We start from the raw sequence: 20,335 nt of genomic DNA, 5'->3' as shown, positions 1-20,335 counted from the left end.
GAGAAGCTGGGTTGCACACATCAAGATGACAAACATTTAAAGAATTTAATCAATAACTGTGCAGCAAAACACCATCCTAAGTCCACGTTTAGGCACAGTAAGATATTTGACTTGATCTAACTCACTGAGGCAGATAAGCAAAACATTTTGATCAAATCCTTACCGAAGGAATCAGGTCAACTGAAATTATTCACAGAACAATTGTATTCTTTTACATTTAATTGGATTGTTTGAGAAAAAGAGATCATATTGTGGGTTTTAAAACTTGAGAATTAAACCCAAAATTATCTTCCATTTCTAAAAATATTCACTATCTATGTTTGCCTGAACTAAACAGTTTTTTCATTTAAAATTGCATCTCACCTCAAAATCTGAAATGCTAGCACTTCTAAAGTAAAATTTTTTAATTCCTTTTCACTTAATTCTTACCTCAGCCTGTGATCTGTTTCCTCCTGTTTTGCCAAACTCAACATAGCAGTTTATCTACTGCTGACATACCGCCATTGCAGCCCTGCCTGTAGGGATTTCCCTCCTTGCCCTACAGCCTCTTCCACTCTTCCCTGCATCCCTGATGGAGGTACCAACCTCTGTCAACCCTTTTCACAGAGGGCCTGCTCTTATCCCAGCTCATTTCAACAACGAAATTTCCACTTCAGCCTTCTGTAAGACATTTGATATTCTGTCTACCCTCTCACTTTCTGGATTTTATTCATTACCCATGTTGGCAATTCCCTGACCTTCTCCTTGGCATTTCTTAATTTTCCTCAACTACTGATAGACTTTTTTTTTTTTTATTTGCCACAAGAGAGGCCTCACAGGCAGCTAGCGAATGAAATGGTGCTGAAGGAAAATCTGAAGTTTCAAACACGAAACTAGATTATTCATTATGCATTACATTAGAAATTTCATATCTGCTCTGAAGGTATCACATCAAAGTCTCCAACGAGAATGGTTTCTTATTAGCCTCTAAGTAAAGTTTTTATCCTGTATTATCACAGCAAGTGGCTGAAACCAAAGGAATTTAATAAGCACCTCCGAACTGCGGGTCAGGTTCCTCACAGAGCCCTTAATTGGAATATAGTAGATCCTACAGATGAACAGGCTCCATACCGAGGACGTGCATTTTGCCACTTCTGCCTTATGAGGGGCGAAACACATCAAACTATTTTCACTAAGTTTCAAATTTATTTGTTCTTGAATGCCTGCAGGGCTTTTTCAGAAAACCACCACCCCAACCTCCTCCCTGATTAATTTAAACCGTTCCTCCACCTTTTTTTTAATGCAAGTCCAGTGCATCTTACACAAGTGAAAGCAAATACGCAGCAATGCAGTAAACACTTATTTCAGAATTTCTACTGTGAATTCTCACATTTCTCACCTACGGCCATCTGAAAATTACAGCATAATTTGCTTCCTGAAATACAAACTTGAAAGCAGCCCATGTTCAAAACCAGTTGGCTGAGGAGGGATCAGCGATACAGCAGACGACATCCAACTTTGTTCCATCAGTCTCCTCCCCTTCAGCAGGGGGAGGGACTTTCCCTGCTGCTGCAACCCAGGAAAAGGCTCCAGGGAGGTCCTTTCCTGACACAGCATGGGAAGGAGGACTTCTGACATTGCAGAGTTTTTTTTACATGCTTGAGTCATCCCGTGGAGCATAAAACCATTTTTATAATAAATTCAGATACAGTTTAAAAGAGCATTCCTGTTATCCCACAGGAAAAACCCCCACTGTTTATGAAAATATGAAAGTCTCTGCAGGGAGTGTGTCTGGAATACAACTCAACCACAACAACCTAACTCTGTTAGTCAACCACCCAAACCAAAAGTTTGTTAAAGAAAAAAAATAATCTAGGGAAACAAGCAAATATTGCAGTTTTCTTTTTTCCAAAGAGAAAAAGTTCACAGGAAAAACGTAGGTAATCCCAGTTTCAGAACTAGATTCTCCTTCAGGGGAATTTTATGGGAACACAAGGAGGCAGGGCAGAGAGAGAAGAGCTCAGAGGATGCATTGGACATAGGACTGCTCATGCTTAGGGCTTGTGGCACCACAGTTATAGGGGAAAACATGTTACCCTTGCAGGGACAGCAGGAGCAAAACCACACCAGCTCTGACCCGGGGCAGCCTGCATCAGCAGCAGTCATGCCCACAGGTCCCTCTTTGGCCCCTCACATCCCACATGTTACCTGAACACCCTGCAAGTGAGCACTGGGTGGGTTTCACCCTCACTGTGTAGACAATAACTTGTACACCAACAGCATATGCAGCACATTTTGAGGACTAAACTTAAAGCATCCTTTATCTAAAATACACCCCTAAGGAGACCATATGGCATCCTCTTCATGAGTGTTCCCTCAAGCACTTTTCTGGAAAAAGTGCCTGTATCTGAGGATTGAAAAGAAGATATTGACAAAGTGTCTTTTCTGCATAGAAGAGCTTCTAGGAAAAACTCAAATGGAAGGCAGAGGTTTACAGTATGCGGAAAAAGGGACTGGCCACTTGGGAAGAATATAGGAACGTTGTCAGGGTATGCAGAGATGCAACAAGGAAGGCCAAGGCCCATTTGGAAATAAATCTGGTGAGGGATGTCAAGGATAACAAGAAGGGCTTCTTCAAACACATTGGCAGTAAAAGAAAGACTGGGGAAACAGCGGGCCCGCTGCTGAACAAGGTAGGGGTCCTAGTGAGGCAAGATGCGGAGAAGATGGAGTTATGGAATGCCACCTTTGCTTCAGCCTTCACTGCTAAGGCTGGCCCTCAGGCATCCCAGCCCCCACAGGTGAGAGAGAAAATCTGGAGAAAGGAGGAATTCCCCTTGATTGAGGAGGATTGGGTTAGACATCACCTAGGCAAACTGGATCCTTGCGAATCCATGGGCCCCGATGGGATGCACCCACGAGAACTGAGGGAGCTGGTGGATGTTCTTGCTGAGCCACTCTCCATCATCTTTGAAAGGTTGTGGAGGACAGGAGAGGTGCCCGAGGACTGGAGGGTAGCCAATGTCACTCCAGTCTTCAAAAAGGGCAAGGAGGAGGACCTGGGGAACTCTAGGCCAGGCAGCCTCACCTCTGTCCCTGGAAAGGTGATGGAGCAGTTCATCCTGGAGGTCATCTCCAGGCATGTAGGGGAAAAGGTGATTATCAGAAGTAGCCAGCATGGATTCACCAAGGGAAGATCATGCTTGACCAACCTGACAGCCTTCTACAATGGTGTGACTGTCTTGGTAGGTGAAGGCAGAACAGTGGATGTTGTTTACCTCGACTTTGGCAAGGCTTTTGACACTGTCTCCCATAACACCCTCATACATAAGCTTAGGAGTTGTGGATTGGATGAGGGTACAGGGAGGTGGACAGAGAACTGGCTGAACAGCAGAGCTCAGAGGGTCGTGATCAGTGGAGCAGAGTCTGGATGGAGGCCTGTCACTAGTGGTGCTCCCCGGGGGTCTGTGCTGGGTCCAGTCCTGTTCAACAGATTCATCAATGACCTGAATGAAGGGACAGAGCATCCCCTCAGCAAGTTCAATGATGATCCCAAGCTGGGAGGGGTGGCTGATACACCAGAAGGCTGTGCTGCCATCCAGCGAGGCCTGGCCAGGCTGGAGAGCTGGGCCCAGGGGAACCTGATGAAATTCAACAAGAGCCAGTGCAAGGTCCTGCCCCTGGGGAGGAACCACCCCATGCAGCAGCACAGGCTGGGGGCTGAACTACTGGAAAGCAGCTCCACTGAGAAGGACCTGGGAGTGCTGGGGGGCAGCGAGGTGACCGTGAGCCAACAATGTGCCCTTGGGGCCAAGAAGGCCAACGGTGTCCTGGGATGCATTAAAAGGAATGTGGCCAGCAGATGGAGAGAGGTTATCCTCCTGCTCTACTCTGCCCTAGTGAGGCCACATTTGGAGCCCTGTGTCCAGTTTTGGGCCCCCCAGTTTAAGAAGGATGTGGAACTGCTTGAGCAAGTCCAGCGGAGAGCTACAAAGATGATCAGGGGACTGGAGCATCTGCCTTATGAGGAAAGGCTGAGAGACTTGGGTTTGTTTAACCTGGAGGAGAGAAGACTGAGGCGGGATTTCATAAATACCTATAAATATCTAAAGGGTGGGTGTCAAGAGGATGGGGCCGGACTCTTTTCAGTGGTGCCCAACAACAGGACAGGGGGCAATGGGCACAAGTTGGAACACAGGAAGTTCCACCTGAACATGAGGACAAACCCCTTCCCTGTGCGGGTGCCAGAGCAGTGGCACAGGGTGCCCAGAGAGGCTGTGGGGTCACTTCCCTGGAGACATTCACACCCCGCCTGGATGTGTTCCTGTGCCCCCTGCTCTGGGTGTGCCTGCTCAAGCAGGGGGTGGGACGGGATGAGCTCCAGAGGGCCCTTCCAATCCCTACAATTCTGTGAATTAATACCCAAGGGAAAAAAAAATCACCTTCTACAATTTTTAAGGCTAGGTTTGGATAATAGCGAATCTTCTCCTTTTATCAAGCCTGCACATAATGAAGGAATAGGCGTGCTGCTGTCCTTGTTTCACCGCTGCGCAACAAACTCAGAATTGCATGATGTTGGATTGTTGCAGGTGGCTTTTAGTATGCTGCAGTGGAGGAGCCTGAAGCTGTCCTTTCGCTCCACAGCCACCTCCTCTCCTCCATTACCAAAACTCTGCTTCAAGCAAAAGTGCACATTTGGGGATACCCTTTTTCTACTCTGGCACCTAACAACAGTAACCTGTATATAACAGCCACCTTTCTATTATCTTCTAAACCACCTCCATCTCTAATTTGCCCTTTCAAGATCATTAGGAGCAAATTCACTAATATAGTACATTCTCTCTAGGTTGCCATGCCAAGGGAGCCCTGGATTCAGTACTTACTTCTGTTGGCCCCATCCCTGCATTATCTGGGCTTCACACACCTGACAATTTTTCACCTCATTTGGAGCACACGCAGACGTTCATCATTCTGAGATCTGGCTTGCTGAATTACTTCCAATGCACGTAGCCTGAGTTTGTTTACCTAAGTCTGACAGCACTTGTTGTTTGTTATTTGCTCATGTGGCTGGCTTGCATTTCATGCAGTGTCATACATTAAGTTTTTAATCTTCATTAAGGCCACAACAGGTAAGCACTAAGTATCATATAAGTTAGCATGAAGCTCCTGTGAGTGCAGGGCTTCGTATCTCCTGAAGAGCAGATGGTGCCCTGCAAACTGACAGCGAGCAGGCTCTCTGTGTGTCTTGCTTTTCTGTGGGTCCCTTGCCCATATGCCTCTTGAAATTAAAAAGGAGAAAATAAGTATGTGCATATTTGGGTTTCTTTTAATGGCACTAAGCCAATTTGCTGTTTCCACACTCCACTTCTAAGTGCAAGGCGCTGGAAACACTTATTCTCCTTGGGGTTTTGTTGTCTCATGGTGCTATGGGGTTTGGTGTGCTTGTGCTGTGACCTCAGCCAAGACTGATCTCCATAAAAGCTTTTTTATCAGTGCCAAAACACTTCACAGAACCACCCCTGTTCTACTGTGCCCTTCCTCAGGGAGGCTGCCTGGGCTGGGGAAGGCATTTCTAGATCGATAGGAAAGGAGTCAGCTGGGGTCCAGGTTGATCTCTCTGTAGGCCACTGAGGTAGTGACCTCCTTCAAGGGATGATGCAGAAAAGTTGTTCAAAGGGAGTTATCTCCAATGGGGAGGAAAGAAGAGGTTGATTAGTGAAGGTGCCCTAGGGGTAGTAGGGGCCTCAGATAAAAGGAAAACTTAATGGAATAGGTGTACCTGTCATTCTGTGAATAAGGAAAAAAGATAAGGGAATCTTTTGCTGATTTTAATCCAGCACAAATATTCACATTTATTAATATATAATCAGTATCTGGCAAAAAATGTGTATCAGGAAAGAAGAAAACTGATGGAATTATGTTTGTGTACAAGTGATAGTCAGTGAGTTCCTAGCAATAAATTACATTAATTTTGTGAGTAATGGGAAAGAAGAGATTATTATTACTATTAGTAGACAAAAGAGAAACCTTTGTGGCTGCAGTGAAAGCCTGTTGAAAAAGGAATAAACATGTAGATGGTGCCAGGGAATCATTAGCTGGTGGTGATAAATATAATAAGTGGCATTAGTGCAGAAATAGCAACACTATCAATTTGTACGCATTAAATTTTCTATGAGGCCTGCCATAGCTCAGTGAAAGAGAAAATTCTGGCATGGTACCAGCGGACAATGCTGTTGCTTGGTATGTGCAGCACGACTGCAACATCATTTTATAACCTGTTGGTTGGGCCTATAGTTAGAGTTTAGGTGGAAATACTTCATACTCTAAGTATCAAGGCAATGCTGTTAAAAATAAGCTTGGAAAATAAAGTTGCAGAGAAGTATGCTGAGGAGGCTTAGCAGAAAATAGAGGGTAGTGAATCGTGGAAGAAAAGTGTTACTGTAACAAAAAGATGTAATACACATGCATTTGAGTCCTGATTTCAGCTGCCTGTACCGTGAATGGATCTGGCAAAAACGAGCATGTCCACAAAACCAGGCACTTGTTGGACAGGTTAAATAAGTGTCCACACAAGAAAGGGAATAGGCTTGCATGCAAATCAGGTAAAATAAATTTCTCCTTACACAAAGATGTTGTTGCTAGCAGATGAGCTTTTGTCTTGTCTAGTTGCCCTTATTCTGAAAGGGTCTTAGAAAATTCCTCGTTAGAAACCCGGTCATGGAAGGGATTTGGCACACTGTGGGGCTGGATATACTAAATAAAATATCCCCTGTTCATGTTATTATTTGATACAACATTGCATTTTATTAGCTGCATATTTTAGATCAGTTTCTTTACTAAAATAATGATGATACATGTTGCAACTCTGATGTATTGCTAAGCAATGGCAGTAAAACCTCACCTGGATTTTTCTTTGCTGAGGCACTGGACTTTGGGCTCTCATCTCATTGTAAATGTGTTTCTTGACCCTGAATCTGGAGGGGGTAAAATTTGCTTTTGGAAAGTGGAATATGAAGGTAAATATGAACCTGGGGAGGTCCTTAGGCTGCAGCCTCCCATGGAGACTTGAAGCTAACGGTGCTTTTTATAGGTATGTTGAAATTGCTGCTAACTGTTGCTAAGTTGGGGCCTGCAGCTGCTTTATGGTTAGTTCTAGCCTTGCTGATTTTCACCAAGTGTCACCTTCAGGTTATTCCTCAACCCTCCTGTATTAGCCACCAGATTTAGATGGAGCTACTGAGCCTCTGAGTTTGGAGGCAACAGCAGGAACACAGCTTCTTGCTTATGCGGCTCAGATTCTTTTGTTATATAATATTAAGCTATTAGAGTTAAATTACGTAGTCTGCTTTAGTACTGCTACATATGAATCTTGAAATTGCAGAAACAACATAAATGTCTGATTTTTATCCTTAGAAGCATTGTGACTGTCTTCAAGTTCAATGTCAGATAATGTGTTTAATAACATTTGTTGATGGAAGATAACATTCTCTTCTGTCTTGCTTCCTACTTTGAAAAATGTCCTTTATTTCTTCAGAGTTCAGCTTTCTCCTATATATCAAATATACACGAGTGAGTTTTCTGATAGAGAAATGCAACAAGGCTATAGGCAGAATCACTCTCTAGTCTGTACTAGAAAGACGAGGTTATTATATTTTTTTACCATTATTTTACTTTAACAAGGATAACAAATGTAAGTTGAAGCATGAACTTACAGGGATGGTATGTTTTAGGCAGCCCATTTTACACTTTTATTACATTTGCATATTTTTTGAGACATTTGGAAGGAGCACAAGCCCTGCATTCAAGAATAAAAATTGCAAGCAAGTTGCTGGATATATTCATTAGGCATGAATTTTCTGCACAGTACCTGGGTCAGATTTTGTAAATCAAGAATATTTGTGGTGTAAGTTTGTAAGTCATGATCTAGTTGATGCATTTTGCTTACAGTGAGAAGTAGTAGTCCATCCATATAAGATGTGACTTAGTGTTCTGGACTTATTGAAGTCAGTGGAAGCAGAAGAGAGGAGGAAGTAGACATTTTGTTTCTTAGACCATTAAACTTCAATTTTAGAGATTTAAGGTTTCAGGTTTTTTTTGTTTGTTTGTTCTTTTAAATTCCAGTCTGGAGATTAATCTGACTTTCAAAGTCTTTTGTAAGAAAGCAAGTTCTCAAGCACTGAACATGACAGGTAGACTTTTGGATGAAGTGAAGCATTTTCATATGTTTCATCATATCTGGAGCTTCGTCTGTGAAATGTCAAGTATCACAGAAGTTATGTACATCTCAAATGGAGAAGTAAATCACAAAAGGCAAAGTATGTGCTCTGCACGCTACAGAAGTGGGGCTATCCTTTGAGTTAGGTACAGTGTCTCTATGTACCTACTACCTCTCTAGGTACAGTATCTGTGTGATGTAATTGCTGGAGACCTGCTGCTCCCTCTGCTATTAAAAATATTATCTCTGGGGGCAAAATGCAGTAGTTACCTGAATGTGAGTTGGTGGAGGGAGTCCATCCCAAAGGGAGAGCTGGATGTGCACAGACATGCTCTCTGGTTCTCTCAGGGTACTTGAGCAATACAGAATGTGGAAAATATCTGGCATCAGCTGCTCTTCTCTGCAGTTTCCTCCTCTGTAGGCCTTGGGAAACCCCTTTTTTTCCTCATTTAACAATTGGCTGTGCTGAGGGTGATGTTTCTCCTGCTTTGACCAGTGAGTCTGCTTGCCTTGTTGGTTTTTACTTGTCCCTTCTTGATTCCCCATGAAATTGCCCTTTTTCATCCCCTCTTCTGGCTGCTGCTGGAGGAGGAAGGGAGCTTTCCTCTGGGCATGAGTCTTAGAGGGGCTGGGATCTCTCTCCTCTGTTTCATCTGTTCCCTGTCCCCTGGAAGATGTTTCTAAGTGCTTCCTCAGCTGCTTTTTAGTCTCTGGCTTCTCTAAAAAGTGTATGAAATTAAGGGAGTGTTTACCCATATTGCCAAATCCCATATTTCTGGAGCTGAACTGTGGACTCCAGGAAGTTTTGTACTTATATCCCACTGCTTAGTGCCTTTCCGTTTAAGGCCAGGCACAGTGCCCAGCAGCCCACTGCCTTCTGCATACAACTTCAAGGTAATTAATGTCCAATTTGCTCTGATGGATAATCCGTTTACTGTGCCCTGTGGTGCTGACAGTGTGGTGCTCCGGCCTCGCTGTGGCTTGATTGTGCGCGCTGGGGATGGAGGACGCTTTGCTCTGCCTGAATGCCCGTTTGCATTGTGTGGTCTGTTGCTTTTTTTTTTTTTGTCTCTTCATCTATTTCAAGTAGTGTACAGATGGGGATGGACTGACATACTGTGTCAAGCTCCAGATGTTTGTTCTTGCTTAATTGGTTTTGAGCTGTGCAAGTCTTCCTGCCTCAGGTGTTTCTTTAAAAATCTTTGTTTTTCAGCCATGTCTCTATTACTATGGTGCCGCACATCTTCCATTAGTAGCGTCTAGTTGGAGAGACTTCCACTGTTATCCAAGCTCTAAATCCCTTGTCAGTGGCAATTTAGATGCTCTTTCATGCTGTCTTCTGCTTCAGTTATTTTCTTTCCCCTCTTAGAGAAGAGAATATGGAAGAGATCTGTAATTTGGGTTTGACTTTACATTTCTAATGGCTATTTTTCATGTAATGTAAGATTGTGACATACAGTACTGCTGTTACTGATTTTTGTGTACTGTGGGAGCCAAAAAAATACAAGGCTTCTAGCCATCTCTGTTATACTTAGCTTTTAGAGATCTGGCTTTATCTGTAAAAGCTTTACTGGGTGGGGGGAGAGTGGAAGAAAAAAAAATTATAGCACCATCACTCCTGTGAGCCTGCCTAGACTTTCTTATCCTTGCTAAAAGAGCTGCTTTTGCTACTATACTGAGAAGCAGCAGTGGGGGACAGTGGTTTAATTTCCTAAACTAAACACAAGCATTTTATGTTAATTGTAAATAGGGTGATAGCAGATGGCAGTCCTAACCGGGGCATCTTGTGCTGTGAAGGTGTTGAGTCACTGCGTTCCTCTTCAGCAGTAAGAAACACTTGGAGATTGCAGGAAACTACTTAATTTTAAGTAGTGCACCAAAAAACATCTACAGCTAAAAATGTCTTTAGGGTACAGCTTCATATTTTTATTTTTAGAACCAAATCAATGAGGAAACATCTTAAATTATTTTCCATAATGAATAGAAAGAAGATACAAGTTCTGTTATGCTGGAAGAAAATTTTGACATGAAAGTTGGAAGGTTTTGTGGTCACGGGTAGTGAATGGTCAGGAAGGATTCACACTGCTGATGGGTCTTAATCTATAAACTCAGGTGATGAAAGGGCTGTGCATTTTGTCTGCTTACCTTCTCTTTCCTTTGTTCTCTGCCCCACTTTTTATCCTGAAAGTCTACTTCGAGATTTTTGAAAAGCACATGGGGGAATTTTGGGACTTGAAATCGTAAGTCCCACTAAAACACTTACGATGTGTGCACTTAAAAGGATAACAGAAGCAGTTGTTTGGGTAAGGAGCAGCCCTGCCCTGCCCACCTGCCTTGACAACCCCCAGTGGGTGCCGACAGGGAAATTTCTGGCTGACTTTTGCCCTCTGTGACTTCTGGCTCCTCGTGAATGTGAGTGGTGGGGCCGTTACAGCTGTCAAAAGGGATGTTTCTGAGCTGATGCTCACTTTTCCATCAAGGGGATTGCTTTTAGTGGGGGCTTTTGCTATCAAGTCAGGGAATACTTGGGTTTTCAGCCTGTGCATGTGCTGAAACTCATGTTTCTCTTCTCAGTCTCAAGCAAAACTGGGTAGATCTGCTAATGCTGCTAATCACACCTCTGAATTGCAGTGTCAGACCCCCCCTGCAGTACTTTCGGAGACCGGATAAGGTGTAAAAAACCTTGTTATGTAGCTGCTACTTTTCAAGAGAGGTTTAAATGAGTGACTTCCTCCTAACCAGTGTTTCATTTGTATTGTGTGCTGGGATTTCTTAGGGGGGGCGATAGGACATGCTGAGGGACTGCTGCTCATGCTGCTGGTATCACTGGTTAGGAAGACAAGTGTAGAAATCCATAGCAGCAAAAATACATGCCAGCTTTTGTGTCCTTTCCAGGATCAGCTGCACCCCTGTACCTCTATAATAAATGTTTGCTGCTTTTTCAGGGCCTCCAGTGTCAGAGATTTCAAGGCTTGCTCAGGAAGCCTAACACAGTACTGCCCTGTCCTTACTTTTAAAAAGTTTCACTTGTTACCTGACTTAATGTTCTTTGTCCCAGTTGAAGTGGGTTATCTCTGTCCCTATCCACAAGGACACAGAACAGATTTTTCCTTGCCTTTGTGCAACAGCCTTTTTTTGTAGTCTGTCCTTTTGTTCGTCTTTCATCTCCTTTCCTTGGGGCTAAGCAATGCCATATTATTCAATCTCTCCTCCTATGTGATTTTTTTAAACACCTCCAAAGGGAAAAAGTACATTTCAGTTGAAATATTCCTAATAATATTTCATATATAGCTTATTTTAAAAAAAAGTCCTATATAAACTTATCTCTGCATAGTGGCATTTTGTCGGTTATACCTGCAGTGAAGATTTATCTGCAGTATTTTTGTATGTGTTTTTATTTAGCATCAAATTGAAATGTGATTTGAAGCTTCATGGGCAGGATATACTTTGAAAATCCTTTATAGAAACTTATAACTCAGGTGGTGTTATTAGATCCACTTACCCACCAGGTAGCCCAAAGAACTGGGGCAATCATCAGCCACTTCTGCAGTGCTTGCTTTATCCTGCATTTCAAATTGCTTTTTAAAAGCTAGCTTATTAAAACAACCCAAAAAACTCCTAAGTGTTACAGGGGTAATGGTCTTCCTAGAAGTATTTTTGCCTAGATGTGTGCTGCAGGAGTAGGAACTTGCCATGAAGTTTAGAGCGGTTTGGATTAAGGGTCTGAAGCGGGGGAAAAAGCTGGAATTGCTCTTAGAGAAACAACTCAAATACATGCAGGGAAAGGATCATATAGCTCTTAGTCCCCACTGCCTTTGGTCCTCCATCCCTGTGTCATGGGGGGCTCCCACCCCTCCTGCTGCCTGTGACTGTGGCTGCACCCATGGCTCTTTCCCAGTGTTGCTTCCATAAGTAATCCATAATTAGGTACATTCTGGTTTTGATGTTTTTTTTTTAATAATGAAATATTTCACTCTGCCTTCCTAAACGGAATTGTCTCTTGCAGTTTCATGATATGGCTTAATCCAAATGACTTGCAATAAGTGGAAGCCCAGAAGTTGTTTTTATTCTATCTCATTTTTCAAAACCTTTATTATCAGTGTCTTCATTTTCAGTCTACTCCAATGCTGCTTATAAATGCATTTAGAAAGGTTAACGTTCAAAAATAATGAGACTTTTTTCATTTATAACAGTGACCGGGATATTGTGTAGTAATAATGTCTCCTGTGCAATAAAACATTCTTTAGAATGTTTTGAGGGCCTTTGTAATTCAAGGTTAAAGATACTAAGATAAGTCAAACTAGACTTTGTATTTTGTAACAGTATTCAGAACAGGTCTTTGTGGTTTGTGAAAGTGGTTGTTTTGAAATTATGTGTGTGGTTTTCTTTCTCAACTGGGCAGCTTGTTAGATGAAGAACTAATGAGAAAACATGAGAGTTGCTGCAGATTTCTGTTGTAATTTTTGATTGGCAGAAGTAATATTTACTTGTTATGGTCAAATTATTAACATGAACTGTAGTCTGGCCCAAATTCGTTGTTGGAAATATTGTGTCATTATACTCCTATGCATCATAGGAGTAACAGAAATTGAGATTTTTGTTCCCCAAACCAGCTCAGCCTTTCTAAAGAATTTCAGTGGGATTTTCAGGGGAACAGAAGGAGGAAGCCTGGTCCATTTTGAGACTCTTAACCAGAAAGACAAAGGAAATTCTTCTAGGCTGCGCAAAATTTCCCCTTCTGTCTTTATTCATTTGTCCACGGGGAGGTGAAAGCATTATAACAGCGTTGCTGGGGCATGTGTATGTATTCCCTATATGATCATGAAGCTATCCGCAGAACTGAAGGAGCTGTTACTTACGGACTGTCAACTGAATATAGATTTTAAGCAAAAGAAAGTTAACATGAGCAGGGATGCGAACTGCCCCTGTGCAACTGGCTCTGTAGGATGCTCGGAGAAATTCAGCTTGGATATTTAATGTAGTCTGTAGTGATCATCAAGATGAGTGTGTGTGTTTTTAAGAAATATTCAGTCCCTGGTTGGAATCAGCCAACTCTGTACTGAGTTGTGCCTAGTAGCTATCAGGAGTACAGTCTGACTAGCCAGCCAGCTAGAAGCAGGTGTTAATATCACAGAATCACAAAATGCCCTGAGCTGGAAGGGACCCACAAGGATCATCAAGCCCAGCTCCCGTCCCTGCACAGGACACCCCAAATTCACACCGTGTCTCTGAGGGCCTTGTCCAAGTGCTTCTGGAATATCGCCAGGCTGGTGCCGTGATGCCTCCCTGGGGAGCCTGTTCCAGGGTTCCACCACCCTCTGGGGGAAGAGCCTTTCCCTAATGCCCAGCCTAACCCTCCCCTGGCACATCTCCCTGCCGTTCCCTCGGGTCCCATCACTGGTCACCAGAGAGAAGAGACCAGCCCTGCCCCTCCTCCTGCCCTTGGGAGGGAGCTGCAGAGCACCATGAGGGCTGCCCTCGGCCTCCTCTGCTCCAGCTGAACAAACCCAGGGACTCCAGCCGCTCCTCGTACGGTTTCCCCTCTAAACCCTTCCCCAACTCCGTGGCCCTTCTCTGGACACTCTCCAGTAGCTTTATACCCTCAGTGTCCTGCGGCGCCCAACGCTGCCCGCAGCACTCGAGGTGAGGCCGCCCCAGCGCGGGGCAGAGCGGGACAATCCCCTCCCTCGCCCAGCTGCGATGCAGGGCTCAGTGCCCCCCAGGGCACGGCTGGCCCTCTGGGCTGCCAGGGCACGCTGGGGGCTCACGTTCAACTTGCCGTTGGCCAGAGGCCCCAGGTGCCTCTGCAGAGCTGCTCCCCAGCCCCTCGCTCCCCAGGCTGCCTGTGCATCCAGGGCTGCCGCGCCCCAGTGCAAAATCCGGCACTTGTCCTTGTTAAACTTCTTAGCTCTAATGTGGTGTGCAACTGGAAAAAATATGTAACACTGGTACTCACAAAAAATTCAGCATCACCTGATGGTAGGATATGGTCATTACTGTTTGCTGCAAAAATGTAGCGGCGGTATTCCTGGCTCAGAGGTATGTTCCCACAGACAGCTCTGTGAGGGCATGCATATTCTGAATAAATATCTGAGTATACAAATACTTGCTGTCTATATCAATGTGGTTGTCCTTGTGACCCTTATTATCTTTGGGAAAATCTGGTGTCATCCTCTGGTTTGTGAAGCTTTCCCAGTAGATAACTCAGATCAGCTCCCAGCCCTGTGTGTCCAAGGTAAAGTGGTCTGGGCACTCGCCCAAGCATTGCATTGCAGAGACCCAGACTCCTCATATCTTCAGTGGCTGGAAATTTCAACCTGAAATTAAATTCTTGAGTGAAAATATTTTACCCTTTTATTGTGTGTTTTAATGATGGTGTCCAAGTTTCAATGAAATTGTAGGCAGTAATTTGACCCACGGTACATGAAACTCTGCAAATACTACTTTTTAAAAAGGTGAGGAAAAAAACCACTACCAAATATCAAGCAGTCTTCTAAAAAAACTAGTAGTTGCAATTTTTGAATGATGCTTGTATTTATTTTGCATTTCTACTTTGCCTCATGGTTGCTAAGTGTTGGTTGGAAGTATTAATTTTCCCCAAGTATTATATATGGTGTCAAACAGTGAAACATAGGTTCTAGCCGGCATTTGAAGTCATGTCAGAGCAGTGTTACTTGTATATTGTCAGTCGTTGATCTTGCTATGCAAAATGATTTGTTGTAGCAAACAGAACGTGCATGCTTTGCTGAAAGCGGAGCTGTGGAATAGAGATCTTTGCTAGTCTAAAAAATGTAAGCCCTGTAATTGATGCCCTGAGATGAGAAAAGCAATAGGCAAACTTGCATGTATCGAAATTGCTGGTGGAGGTTTGGCAGGTGCCTGGAAATAGCTGTAAAGAATGTAGGACTTTGGTTTTCTTCCCCATATGCAGGCTTGAAAAACCTGATTTTTATATTGTGTGATCAGAAGACTGGCTTAATACTTACAAAAAATGTGCAATAGGGGACAAGGCTCTTATAGTTTATTTAGAAAAATATTGTGCATTTTAATGCCAACTTTAACATACGTCATTCAATTGCCAAAAGAAACCTTGGCAGTACAAGTTTCAAACTGGTATATTGGTGTATATGGATTTGCATTCTGCTGTTTAGCTGTACCTGTTACAAATATCTTTTGCTATGTCTATCTTTTGCTTTGTATGGGGCTTGTTAAGTGGACGCCTTTGTGGGTGAATCTTTAAGGTAATAGATTTTGCCCATTCCTGTGAAGTGCCAAACTGTCAGCTTTGTTTTGAAGCGGTAGGTTTAGACATGGATTAGGGACCTTCTGAGAAAATTTCCTCACTCTACTTCAACACCCCAGTTTTTCTCTGGAAGTAACCAGGCAGGGTTCCCTTGGCTGTCTTTGGGATGGATGTGCACCACAGTCTCAGTCCTCATTTGGCTCGGTGCTGGTGGCCCACACCAACCCTCGGCACTGCACCACGTCTTCCACCAGCTCTTCTCAAAGTGCTTTTGAATGGACCAGTTCTGTTTTCTTTATGTCGTTGCTGCTTTGTCTTCTCAAGCTTTGCAGCACACTTACTAATGTGGTCTCTACGCCTTTACAGCCTTATTCTTTGAGCACTTCTTTCTACATAGGCATTAGGTATGCATCTCTTTGCGTGTGGCCAGCCAAGCAGTGCTGCTTGCCCAGCTGTCCTGTGGTGGACACTGATGACAAACTTGTGTTACACCTTGGAGGCTGTGGAGAAGCTGTAATGAGGACGGCAGCCCTTGCTCTCCTGTGTGCCAACCTGGGGCTCCACAGAGTTAAGCAGAGTCTGCCCACTGATGGCACTGCCAACCCATGAGCACTCTTATCACTAACAGTTCCTTTCCTTACAGTCTTACCCTCCTGCACTTTGTCCATTCTCATCTTTATCTGATTTTATTGTCTTGTGCATTTAATAAGTTTAGAAATTGCATCACTCTCCTGACTTTCCAGGTACCTCAGGGCACCCTCTCTGTCTGCTGCTTCGCTTGTTCTCATTCCCTGCTCTTTAGGTATTAATATGAAGTATTCATTGGAAAGTGATACACATTTATGACTTCTGTGGAAAACATGAATTGCTGTTTCTTACCTCTACCCCTCTTTAAGCCACCTCCATTGAGTCTTTAAAGCCCATCTCCTGTTTTGTCCCAGCGCCCACAGTAAATCCCCAAAACAACCATTTAAAGGCTCCAGCACAGTCTATCCATCTCACTGTCTGTAAAGCTCCTCAGGCTTTTAGCTGAGGTTGGGCTTGTGATGAGGCTTGGCAGTTCGCTGTCATCTGGCAGTGATTGAAAGAAAAACTTCTGTCACACAGTCAGCTGAAAAGCCTCTGCCTCTTCTGAATGCTTGGACCCTGAAAGACCCTCCTGCTAACTTAAACACTGCAATCAAGTCAGCAATCAACCAAAAAAAGAAAGGCAGGAGTATCTTATTCCTTTGACTTCAAGAACTTGCCTCTCACATTCTATTCTGCTGCTGCCGTATTGGCTCCTCTGCTTCTTTAGCCAAATCTTTCATTTATTTCCAAGCAAGGTGTAGAGAAGAACAGTGGTGTAAAACAAAAACACAAACAAACGAAAACATCCCAAAACCTCAACCAAACAATAATCTGGTCTTGTGCAATAAAGATGTAACAGCGTAAATGCTTTGAAGAGGTTTGTTGTGATGGACTTCCTCAGGTATTAATTGGGGTACGCAGGTAGGTCACCTCAGGCAGCAGTGTGTTAAATGAAGTGGGAAAGGAGGAGCTGAGTGCAATTATCAGTTTTAATTGCTGTGAAACTGATAAAAAGTTTTCCACAAGTTAAGTTATACTCTAAATCTGCTCCGCTTGTTCTACAGGCAAGGCAGGTCAAGATGGATGTCTCCTGTTACTGAGAGATGGTTCAGCTCGTTTCAGACCGTGCCCTTTCCTCTAGTGCACAGGGGTGCGCTGGGCAAATGCTGTGGTGGGGAAAGGAGTGGGAGTGTTGCCTCCTGCCAGCTGTGAAAGAAGCTGGTATCCAGCATGAACGACTAGCCGATAGCCAGTTTAAGAATGCAAAAAAGACTTCAAAAATAATTAATTTAGTATAACACCCTTTTTTCATTTATTCTAAGAAAAAAAGCCCGGTGTATGAAATAGCACACAGAAATGCAGAAAAGTTATTGCTGTATGTTATGGTAGCAAATTAATGAGTGTCTAAAGCAGGCTTCAGAAATTTGAGTAGTGCATCCTCTTTATACATCAAGAAAGGCTAAGGAAATCAGCAGTCATCACCTGGGGGTAGGTAGGACCCACATTCTATCTTTGGGCTGACTTCAGTTAAGACCCTTGATCTTGAAGTGAGTACTTAACTTTATTTCTAAAAAATGTTCCATTAATTTCACGTTTTACCCATGGCAATAAAGTTGAGCACATCTGTAGGTTTGTGGCACTTTGGGGCCTTGTTTGAACAGTTATCTGTCCAGAAATCGTATAAATGGTAATGTGAGCTGCACTTCATTCAGCCACTGTGAGTAGGGAATTGTCCTGAATAGCCCTTTTGTAGGGTTTTGGGATGTTTCTGGTATTTGGCTTTTGCCTGCTTGGGTTTCCCTGGGAGAATTGGGAGTGCCTTAAAAGTTTTTTCATCTACCCTATGTTTTCTCTCTCACGGATATATTTTTTTTAATATTTTTTTTTAAGAAACCAAAACTTTTCTTCAAGTTTAGGCTGGAAAAAGGTTTGAAATTTCTATCTGTCATCTCTAGGGTAATATAAACTTTTGAAAGCTGTGCTCAGCAAAAGTGAAGGGGTCAGCTCAGTAAATCCTAATTAATTGAAATTATGAAGGGATGCCCAGCTTAATGCAGTGATCTAAATTGTTCTTCAGCCTGATGAGTCATGCACCAGCAACAGCAGAGGGCAAACCATGAAACATCAGAAAAGTATTTTAATACCTTTGTCAAAAACATTAGACGGCTCTTAGGCTTAAAAAGTTCACAAAATGTTGTTCTACATAATAAAAGTAGTAGGGGTTAATGGTTACCTGAAATATTACTGCTAATTTTTTTTTAAAAGCTAAAAGCTACTTTTAAAAAAAATTTATTTTCCCAGAAGTATTTTGTGCTGTCAAAAGTGTGTGGGTGTTACACTGTTTACATCTTGCAGTTGAAATTCAGAAGCAGGTCAGTCCATGTGGAGGAAAGCTTTGCAGGGATTGGACCCTAAGTCTGTACTGCTGTAAAGAGGATCTGAAATCCATACAGGATTTTGATGTACTCCAAGGAAACAAATTGAGTCTGTTCCGATATGGCTCATGCAAAGAGACTAAAATAAATTTTACTCCTCTGCTGAACAATATGCTATCTTTCTTCCTGATAAAAATGGATATTCTCTTACAATGCCAATAATGAAGTTCAGTGCAAAATAAATGAGTGCTCTGAATCTATTACTAGCAGCACACTGGCAGCTTAATGCAATAAGAAATCATGAAGCCTGATTTACATATGCATTATTAATTCATACTGGTAGAATGTTTTAACACAAATAAGTTAAAGAAAAAATAACTTAATTTTCCCTCTTCCCTCCTCCTTTTCTTAAATGAAAGACCTCTTCCTCCTACACTCACATAGTGGTGTAATGTACAAGCAATTTGATTTTTATGGTGCTTTCTAATTAGCATAGTGGGATACCTCAGTGAGCAAGACTGGCTCTGTCCTCCTGCTCTGCCTATAACACAGCAGCTTGTGAGAGGCAGCGCAGCAAGCCCAGCATCTCCAGCTGCTCCTGTTTTAAGTTCAGCAACCCAAGAAGTAATCTGTCACTCTCAGTGGCAGCTACTAACAATGCTCGGGCTTTTCATCAAATCTGCCTTTAATTCCCCCAGACGGGAGTCTGCCTGTCTCTGGTGGCTCAGAGCCTGTTGGAGTACGGAAGGCAAGGAACTCAACTTCAGCAGTTGGGTTAATTTTTTCATCTGCATGTCCCTATACATTTTATGCAGTGGCATCTGCTATCAGTGCCTAAAGACAGCTTTTTATTTAAAGGAAAAAACCAAACAAACCAAACCTGCATATGTTACTAATTTCTGACATTTTTTCTTTGCTATTTCTGTCATCTTTGCTGAAACTGTTCATCTTTTATTACAGTCTCAATGACATCAGAAATGTGCCTGTGTCACTTCATATGTAGTTCATCTTCCTCCTTTGGTCCCCTGGTATATTGTAGTAAAGAAATAACAGTATAAAATTCTTTATATGCTGTAAATCCTTTTTTCTTTCTTTCCATCTCTCTTTTCCTTTCTCAGCTATAGACTGCCACTTTTACCAGAGCCCTTTAACTTATTTTCAGCCTATATATGTTCAGTTCTGAGCCAAGATTGCTGTTGCATTTCCACATTGTTACTGCTTATGGTTTATCTCTCTTTCTAGGCTTCATTAGCTTTTTGTTCTCCCAAATCTATATGTTGAAAAGAGACAAGGTCACCTGAACACACTAGTAAATTTTTAGTTTGTGTATAAGAGCGGAATGTGAATGCGGGTAGGTTTAGACATCGAAGGTTCACTGTCAGATTTTACTGTAAATACTTAGCCAGGATGTTAGCAGTGTGTTATTTTTCCTGCCACTGTGATACTGGTGCTACCCTTTATTTCTGTGTTAAGATGTGAATGCCTTGGACACGTCTCCTCCTGGAAGTGAGTTAAATCAAACTGCAAGGAAGAAGTCAGCATTTTCCAGTTTTTCAGTTTGCACAGGGCCCTGTTGGACAATAAATCTCTTTGAACAGCTGGAAAGCTTCTAGCAGCATGGGGGATTTATATAGCCCTTGTCTGAAATGAGGGCAGAGAGGTGGCTGGGGATCCCTATTCTCCATCTGGGGTTGGTGAAAGCTGCCAGGTTACCCCAGGGCACCTTGAGACACTCGTCCATCACTTGTTGAGATCAAATTCTGCATTTTTCTTGTTCAATTTCCCCACCATTTGATGAGGCACGTGAAATTGGAGCCCCCAGATAGGCTCATGAGGTTCATTGCTTTGCTTTGCTCTCAGCGCAGTTAGTGCATGCATAACAGCTCAGTACCCCAGTCTGCCCCATGTCTCAGCTTGGGGCAGATCCTGCGGCAGAATGCTGGCCACCCTTAT

Source organism: Phalacrocorax aristotelis, chromosome 14, assembly GCF_949628215.1.
Source record: "Phalacrocorax aristotelis chromosome 14, bGulAri2.1, whole genome shotgun sequence".
NCBI lineage: Eukaryota > Metazoa > Chordata > Aves > Suliformes > Phalacrocoracidae > Phalacrocorax > Phalacrocorax aristotelis.
The sequence above is the reverse complement of the archived record's forward strand: the minus strand, read 5'-3'. Positions refer to the sequence as shown.